Source organism: Protopterus annectens, chromosome 8.part0, assembly GCF_019279795.1.
Source record: "Protopterus annectens isolate FY-2018-M chromosome 8.part0, PAN1.0, whole genome shotgun sequence".
NCBI classification, from domain to species: Eukaryota; Metazoa; Chordata; order Ceratodontiformes; family Protopteridae; genus Protopterus; species Protopterus annectens.
The window spans coordinates 1,473,588,023-1,473,596,252 of record NC_056741.1 but is presented as its reverse complement, the minus strand read 5'-3'; the positions used below and the strand labels follow the sequence as shown (position 1 = coordinate 1,473,596,252).

Sequence of the window (8,230 nt, the reverse complement as noted above, 5' to 3'; positions counted from 1 at the left end):
GCATTAGAGACTGGGATCAGTTGATTGTGCCCCCACACTTTGCACCCAGGGAGTTGCAACTCTTGCCCCACCCTGGCTACGCTACAGGTCTATGTGGTCCACAGGTCACTTAGGACAGCAGGCAGCATGACAGCCATCAGCATCAGGATATCCAGTGGGCATTTCACTGACACTGAAAATGCAATGTACAATGAGCATTGCCTTTATTAATGTTGTGTGTGGACCATTACCCCCTTTACAGTGTCTAGGAATATTGTCTAAAACAAATAGTGGAGCATAAGTATGACTACAGTAGCATGCAGGATTTCCTTACAGGTTCATGGGTAAATACTAGGCTATCAGTTTCAAGCTACTTTGTATTTGTGAGGTAAAGACCTTAAGCATGATGCCAACCCCTCCTTCTATTGGGTAGCACACTTGTACATGTTGCACTTACATAAACATATACTGTACACCAAGCAACCAAAACAAAACAAAAAAAAAAACAATTTTACTTACCCTGTCCTCTCGCTCCTTGTTTTCAAAGTGTGGGCATGACAATGTGTGCTTCTCAATACCTGCAGTGAATTTGCAACAGCCATATGTCTTTGCCACTGAATTTCACTAAAGTCATATGCCCCCCAACTAAATGCACCACAGGGAAATATCTTGCCACCTAGCAGCCTGAACACATAACAGCCAGGCTTGTTCTAGTATAAACTTATGGGAATATAATAAGGCAAAGAAAGCTAGGGGAAACATATCACCTGGGTAGTGAAGAAGTCTTACATATGCATGGCATAATAGTTAAAACATAATGTTTACAACATCTAATCAGGTATTTATTTATCTCACTGTTTTTCTATTCAAACCATAAAGCAATAAACCCATCTTAGAAAAAATATCTAGGAACCACCACAGACGTACCACCACAAAAAGAACTTGAGTATATTCACAAATAAAATGAACTCCAAATTTATTATAAAATAAATAAAATCAATGCACACAAAAGCGTATCCATCTGATACGCAATATCCAGGATAAGTGCTTTTGGCAGTAGCCTTCTTCAGATCCTGTTTCATTGTAGCATAGGTTATCAATTAAAGGTGAATCCCACCAATCAATGAGCTCTTTCCAAGCCAACACCTTCAATTCTATCCAATCAGAAAGCCAACCAATCAATTAACTAGTTTGGGACAAGCCCTTTCTTACAGCCAATAGTTAACTTCTAAATACGCTTCTTCCTTTTAAGACAGGTTTCAAAGGTACCATCCCATTCAGGCCAGGACTATGATCAGCTCTCAGATTAATTATCCAATTTACTTCTGCGATCTCAGTTCTGTTTTGAATGTCACCACTTCTCTTGTCCTCAGATATTAACTCTAATGCGTTGAACTTAAATGTATATAACAGGAAAGTCATCAAATGACCAGCCAAGGCATTGTTTTTAACCTGATTTCGAATATCTTGTAAATGCCATATAATTCTTTCCTTAAATTGCTGATCTGTCTTGCCTACATAGTTCTAGTTACTGGCACAAAACCAAAAGAAGGAGTGGTTCATGCTCCTATTTTTCAGAGTCTACCGATTTTCATCAGACAACGCCGAGTGAAAGCATACAGATCTCTGAGCAGAGAGGAAGTTCAAGAAATTAATGAATTAGAGAGTTCTGAAGTTGTTTCTAAGCTATTGGTTAACATATCTAAACTTCCTTTGAGTGAGAACAGATACAGGTACTAGAAAGTGGCATGATTTTTATTCCTGCCCTTTGCTCAGAATTGAGCGAATTTGTTATAGATATTAAATATTTTGGAAGAAACATTTCATTGAGAAATATTTTTGGGAATGGTACAATATCAGCAATGAATAAATAAATACAAAAAACCTAGCACTTTTGTATTGGTCAATCACTCAACAGTTGAGCTACTCATTTGCTTATTTGAGAATGAGGTAGCTGCATTAAGACAAAAGGCTCACAACACCAATTTGATCCACCACAACTCCACACAGGCCAAGCCAAGTGAAATAAAAACTAAGGTTTGTTTAGGTAATTACAAAAAATACAGATTAAGCGCTTTCTTCCCCTAGTAGGGACTTCCTCAGAACAAATTTAAAACAAAACCCAGCCCATTTTTATAGTTAACAATCACCTACATCACACCAGTTAACTAATTAAAACCACTTGAGTGTAAAATTCACTTGAATATAAAATATAAACAATGAATGCTGTTAAAAAACTGTTAAAGACAACCGATTGTTACAAATTACTTGTACAATAATATGAGAATGTCATACATAATTTTACCAAGGTTTATCCTATAATATGCTTTAACTTTAACAAACAGGCAATGCTAATACTGTCATTTATACCTGGATACTGCGTAGCATTTAACCTCAATTGCCAACTAAGTTCACAGGTATCTAGATTCACATCCAGAATCCTACCTTGGGGGTCCTTAATTAATTGCTGCAAAACCATGAACTTAAATACATGGTTCCCATATTCATGTATGTGCCTAGCTAAAGCATTGGTCTTTTTACTATTTTTTTATGTCTAACAGGTACTCACTTATCCCTTCTTTAAAACACCTACAGGTTTTGCTTACATAAAATATGGGACAGTCCAAACAATTTGCCAAATATATTACATTCCTGCTATTGCAATTAAAATGCCCAGTTACATAATTAATTCTGCCATTGAGGTTGAATTGATCCCCAGTCTCTAAAATATTTTTACAACAGGATCCCATTCCACATTTGAAATTGCCACAACACCTATAGTTGTACAATTCCTTGCTAACTCCACTCATTTCCAAAATAATTTAAAGAACCTATCCTTCCGATATACCATAATGGGTGTCCTACCCACTTTTTGGGCTACTTGTTGATCAAATTGCAGTATATCCCAATTGTGCCTAATTATATAAACCACCAACTCGGAATCTAAATTGAAGATGGTAACAAAACTTTGATCAATCTTCTTCCTATTCTCTTTGGGAGAAACCTAAATAGCAAAACCTGCTGCCACTCCATTCTCTCCCCTTAAAATAGGTTTAAAAACTCCATTGGCTCTCTTTTTAGTCACTTTCTCACTTACTTCACTCAACATTGGCAGGGGATATCCTCCTTGTTTAAACATCTGAACAGTAAGGACACTTCATCCAAGAATTTTTTGTCATCATTCACCATTCTGGCAGCCCTCACTAATTGTCCTTTTATAATGGACCTTTTCTGGTGGTGGGTGCCAATTATTAAAATCTAAATATGAATTTGAAAAGGTTGGCTTTTGATATATCTTGGATGTTAATCTGTTATTTTCTAAATCAACCTTCAAATGAACATAAAAATAAGTAGTTTCATGTCTACTAAAACTAAAAGTAAACTTTAAAAAGTCAACTGTTTCATTAATAAACTTTAAAAAAATCACTTAAATAGTCTTCTAAACCCCATCCAAACCAAAAAAATATCATCCAAAAACCTAGTATAGTGCACAATATTTTGCTGAAAATTGCTCTTAAACACATATTCTTATTCCCAAAAGGACATAACATTGTTGGCAAAAACGAGGGCACATGCTGCCCCGATTGCCACACATGTGGTCTGTTTATAACATTGTCCTTCAAAAAATACATAATTAATTTTCAGCACTAATTCCATCAGGGCTACAAATTTATTAATCTGATCTTGATCATAATCAATTGTACCTCCAGCCATATTAACCCCATTTCATGGGCTATTACTGAAAATAAATCACAAGCATCAATTGTGACCAGTATGATGTCATTACTGATCACAATTTGATTTAATTTTTCCAAAAAGTGCCAAGAGTCTTTCCAAATGTATGAAAAGGCAACCAACCCTTTTTGTAACTGTATATCTAAAATTTGCTAATAAAACAAGTCTTGGAGCACTTTCCATCAACAATCGATCTAAAACTAGGATTTTTTAACCCTTTATGGATCTTAAGTATACAGAATATATTAGACACCATGGGGTAATCATTCTTTATAAAATTGCATTCCCTCTTATCGATTTGTCCTTGATATAACATGTCCTCTAAAGTTAAGTCCACTGATCTATACATAATATTAATCTTATTGAATGAACTTTCAACATAAGCTCTGTCTATTATTACCATATACATGCCATTGGAGTAGTCACTCCTATCCATTACCACAATTCCACTTCCTTTATTGGGCTTCATAACATGGATGTCTTTGTCCTTGGCAATTTCACACAACAAATCATACTCCATTTTGCTTAAATTACTATTAAAATTCAATGTTGCCATATTATGCACCTGTCTAATATCTCTCTCACATATTTTCCAAGCACCCCAACAAAGTTATTGTTGGGGGGATTAAATGTACTGGGCTTTTTCAACTTCTCAAAGTTGCAACTACCATGATCAGTTTTATTATCAAACCAGATCCTGCAATTTAATTTGGGCACAAATAATTTTAAATCCATCAAACTTTCAACTACATTGCCCCTTCTACCTGGGACAAAAGATAACCCCTTCACCAATAAGTTGGCATGCTGGGCATTTAAACATTTACTGGAGTAATTATATATTTTAAAATCACCTGCAGCATTATGTATTATTTGTACCATCCCAATCCCATCATGCATTAATGACAGTAATACCTCCAAGTCTATTGTTTCATTAACAAGTGTCTCAGAAAACAATTCATCAGCCAGTCCAGCTCGCACAGGGCTATCACAATGAAAATTAGTCAAATTAAATTCACTCGCCTGGACCATATCATAAGGCCCCTGCTCACCATTAAAATGTCTCGAGTCATTACAAACTGTTTTTCCACTTACTTCAACCAAATGAAGCAGAGCCAAGTCTATTAATTAATCCGCCGATAATTTCGGTTCCTCTGGATCTTGGGTCTGTCTCCCTGCTGGAAATAATCCATTTGTCCATTCACTGAAAAATGGTGGGGTTGCTGGCCTTTTCCCCGTAGGCATTCAGATCGCCTCAGGTTCTCATCATCGGGGACTTGTTGTTCCGCATACCCAAGTTGCTCATGAAGTAATCTCGGGGATGATGTCACTTCCTCCTCGATTCTTGGCTCCTGATTGGATCCACCCTGGTTGTTGTTGCCATGACGACCTGGGGAATATGGATACACCCTTGCCTTGCTATACTCTTGCATGCCCCTCTTAATTTTATTACATTTCCGCAAGTAAATGTCTCCACAAGCATTGTCAACTTTGTTAAATATATTCACATAATTAGTTTGATATCTATCAAACACTAAATCATTTTTAATAATACTGTCATTATCTTCCAGCCCTTTGGATAAGGTCTCCAGGGTCTGAGTATTGTATTTGACCATTAATTTCATACGTTCTAATCCAGTCCGGTCAAATAACTCATGTAACTCAGTTCAGGATTACTTTCCACTCTATTTGGGTACTTTTAAGACAAAAGGACACTAGTCAACATTTCCATAACTTAACCTATGATGAAAAGAGGGCTTTACACCAGCTAAGTGAAAGTGAAGATATTGTTGTCAAACCAGCCAATAAGGGTGGAGCCATAGTAGTTATGGACTCCACTGATTATCGTAGAAAAATGAAGGAAATGTTAAAGGACAATAGGACTTATTAACTAATATCCAAGAAGGATATTGACAAGGTCATGAGAGATGTACATGATACTCTGCAAGGTATGTTCATGACTAGACAGATATCTAAAGAGTTGCTTGATTTTTTAGAAGTGACTCATGCGTAGATACCATCCATAAGTGGGCTGCCTAAGATACATAAAAACATGGCAGACCCACCGATGCGTCCCATAGTATCTGGAAGAGGTTGAATCACTGAGCCTTTTTCAATCTATGTAGAAGATGATTTAAAAAAAACTTCTACCTAAAGCCACTACTGTACTGAAAGACAGCGGTAATTTTCTTGAAAATGTCCATCAGTGGTTAGATATGTGGATTTTTCAAGATTTATTTTGGTTACTTTAGATATACATAGCCTATTCACAGTAATACCAAATCAATATGGTATAGAAGCTGTGAAGTGTTTTGCACAATCAGTGCTTCCAAATATGGAACATATTTATTTGCTACTAGAACTAATATTGGAGCATAACATTTTTGTATATGGGAGTGAGCACTACTGGCAGCAATGTGGAGTAGCCATGGGCACTCCCTGTGCTAATAGTTACTCAAATTTAATGCTAGCACAGTGGGAGAATGAGAATGTTCCTGGCATTGCTAACCCTTGGATCATGAACCTGCCTTACAATGGATGCTTTGTGGATGACATTTTTGCTATCAGGGATGGTGATGAAACACAATTATTGGAGTTTGTTGAACACTTAAACAACACTACTTCATTTTTAGAATTTGAGGTTCATTTTTCTAAAAAAAGAGATTGATTTTCTAGATGTAAAAGTATGTTTGGAGCCAATAAGTGGTCCCAGCACTATTATACATAGAAAAGAGACCTGGAGAAGTCATTATCTACATAAGAATAGCATGCATCCCAGGTTCATTTTTAATAACATCTTGGACAATCAGGTGACTTGTATTTCCAGACTATGCATGAATGAAGATGAGTTTCAGTTAGAAACAAAGAAACTAAAGGTCCATCTGAAAAACACTCAGAAAGGGGAAGGGTCATCCCAAATATTCCTTGAAACAAGATGTGATGAGACAGGAGAGTGCTGCATTTAGAAATCAACATACACAAACACTGAGTTGTATGCTTACTTATGCCACTGATATCCCACAGATATGTAATGTCATCAAGAAGTTCTGGTCAATATTAACTGAAGATGAGGGCATAAGGAATATAGTGGGGGAAGCTGTCTGATGAAAATCAGTAGACTCTGAAAAATAGGAGCATGAACCACTCCTTCTTTGGGTCTTGTGCCAGTAACTAGTACTATGTAGGCAAGACAGATCGGCAATTTAAGGAAAGGATTCTGCAGCATTTATGAGATATTTTAAATCAGGTTAAAAGCAATGCCTTGGCTGGTCATTTGATGACGTTCCTGTTACGTACATTTAAGTTCAAAGCATTAGAGTTGATATCTGAGGATAAGAGAGGTGGTCACATTCAAAACAGAAATGAGATCACAGAAGTAAATTGGATAATTAATCTGAGAGCTGATCATAGTCCTGGCCTGACTGGGATGGTACCTTTAAAACCTGTCTTAAAAAGAAGACGCGTATTTAGAAGTTAACTATTGGCTGCAAGGAAGGGCTTGTCCCAAACTAGTTAACTGATTGGTTGGCTTACCGATTTGATAGAATTGAAGGTGTTGGCTTGGAAAGAGGTCATTGATTGGTGGGATACAGCTTTAATTGATAACATTTGCTACAATGAAACAGGATCTAAAGAAGGCTATGGCTGAAAGTGTTTATCCTGGATATTGCATTATCAGGTGGATACGCTTTTGTGTGCATTGATTTTATTTATTTATTTTATAATAAATTTGGAGTTTGTTTTATTTGTGAATATACTCAAGAGTTCTTTCTGTGGTGGTACACCCGTGGTGTTTCCTAGATATTTATTCTCTTTTTACAGACTACCTTTGGTGGCCCGCAGGTTTGTGTTTGCCTATTTGCATCTTAGAAAAAAGGATTTTACTGATAACATTTCTAATTTACCCAAATGTTTTACAATCAGATAGATAGATATATTAGTTTAAGAGGTCAAGAGAGTAGAGATGTCCACGCTTGGTGTGAGTGCGGTTATCTCTATATGTAAAAAATGTAATTTTTGCTTATGTGGTTTACTAGATTGTGATTCACTTGAAAACTACACAGTGATATGATTCTTATCTGCATAAACATTTATAAAACCAAGAAAGGCACAGAATGGGAAGATTATCTTTCCAATAGTATGATTTATTCTATGCCCATATCACAGAAGATACAAAAGATCATTTATCCTGGTAAAAATATATGAATGTATCTTAAACTGACTAGAAGAAATAATTACAACTTAATTACAGAAAGTGTGAAGAGGCTCCTCGAGAAATTGTATCACCTATATTTTACTATGGTGGAAAGACTTATCACTGTTTATATAAGAAAGACCACATAACTAGATCTTTCTCCTAAATTCATAAAAAAATGGATAATAGCATCTTAGGGTTCCTCTGGCACCCCTATAAGCCAAAGACATGCACATAGAATCACTACATGTCCACTAAAGGAAACTTTTGGGACAGTACATTTTGTAGCAAACAATAAAGCAGCTATTGTTAAGCCCCCTTTTT

The 8,230-nt window shown here is 36.1% G+C and overlaps 1 pseudogene; it reads right to left on the bottom strand.

The window, feature by feature from the left end:
- Window positions 1-4,835: 4,835 nt before the first annotated feature.
- Window positions 4,836-8,230, bottom strand: part of LOC122808504 — a 192,683-nt pseudogene continuing 189,288 nt past the window's right edge.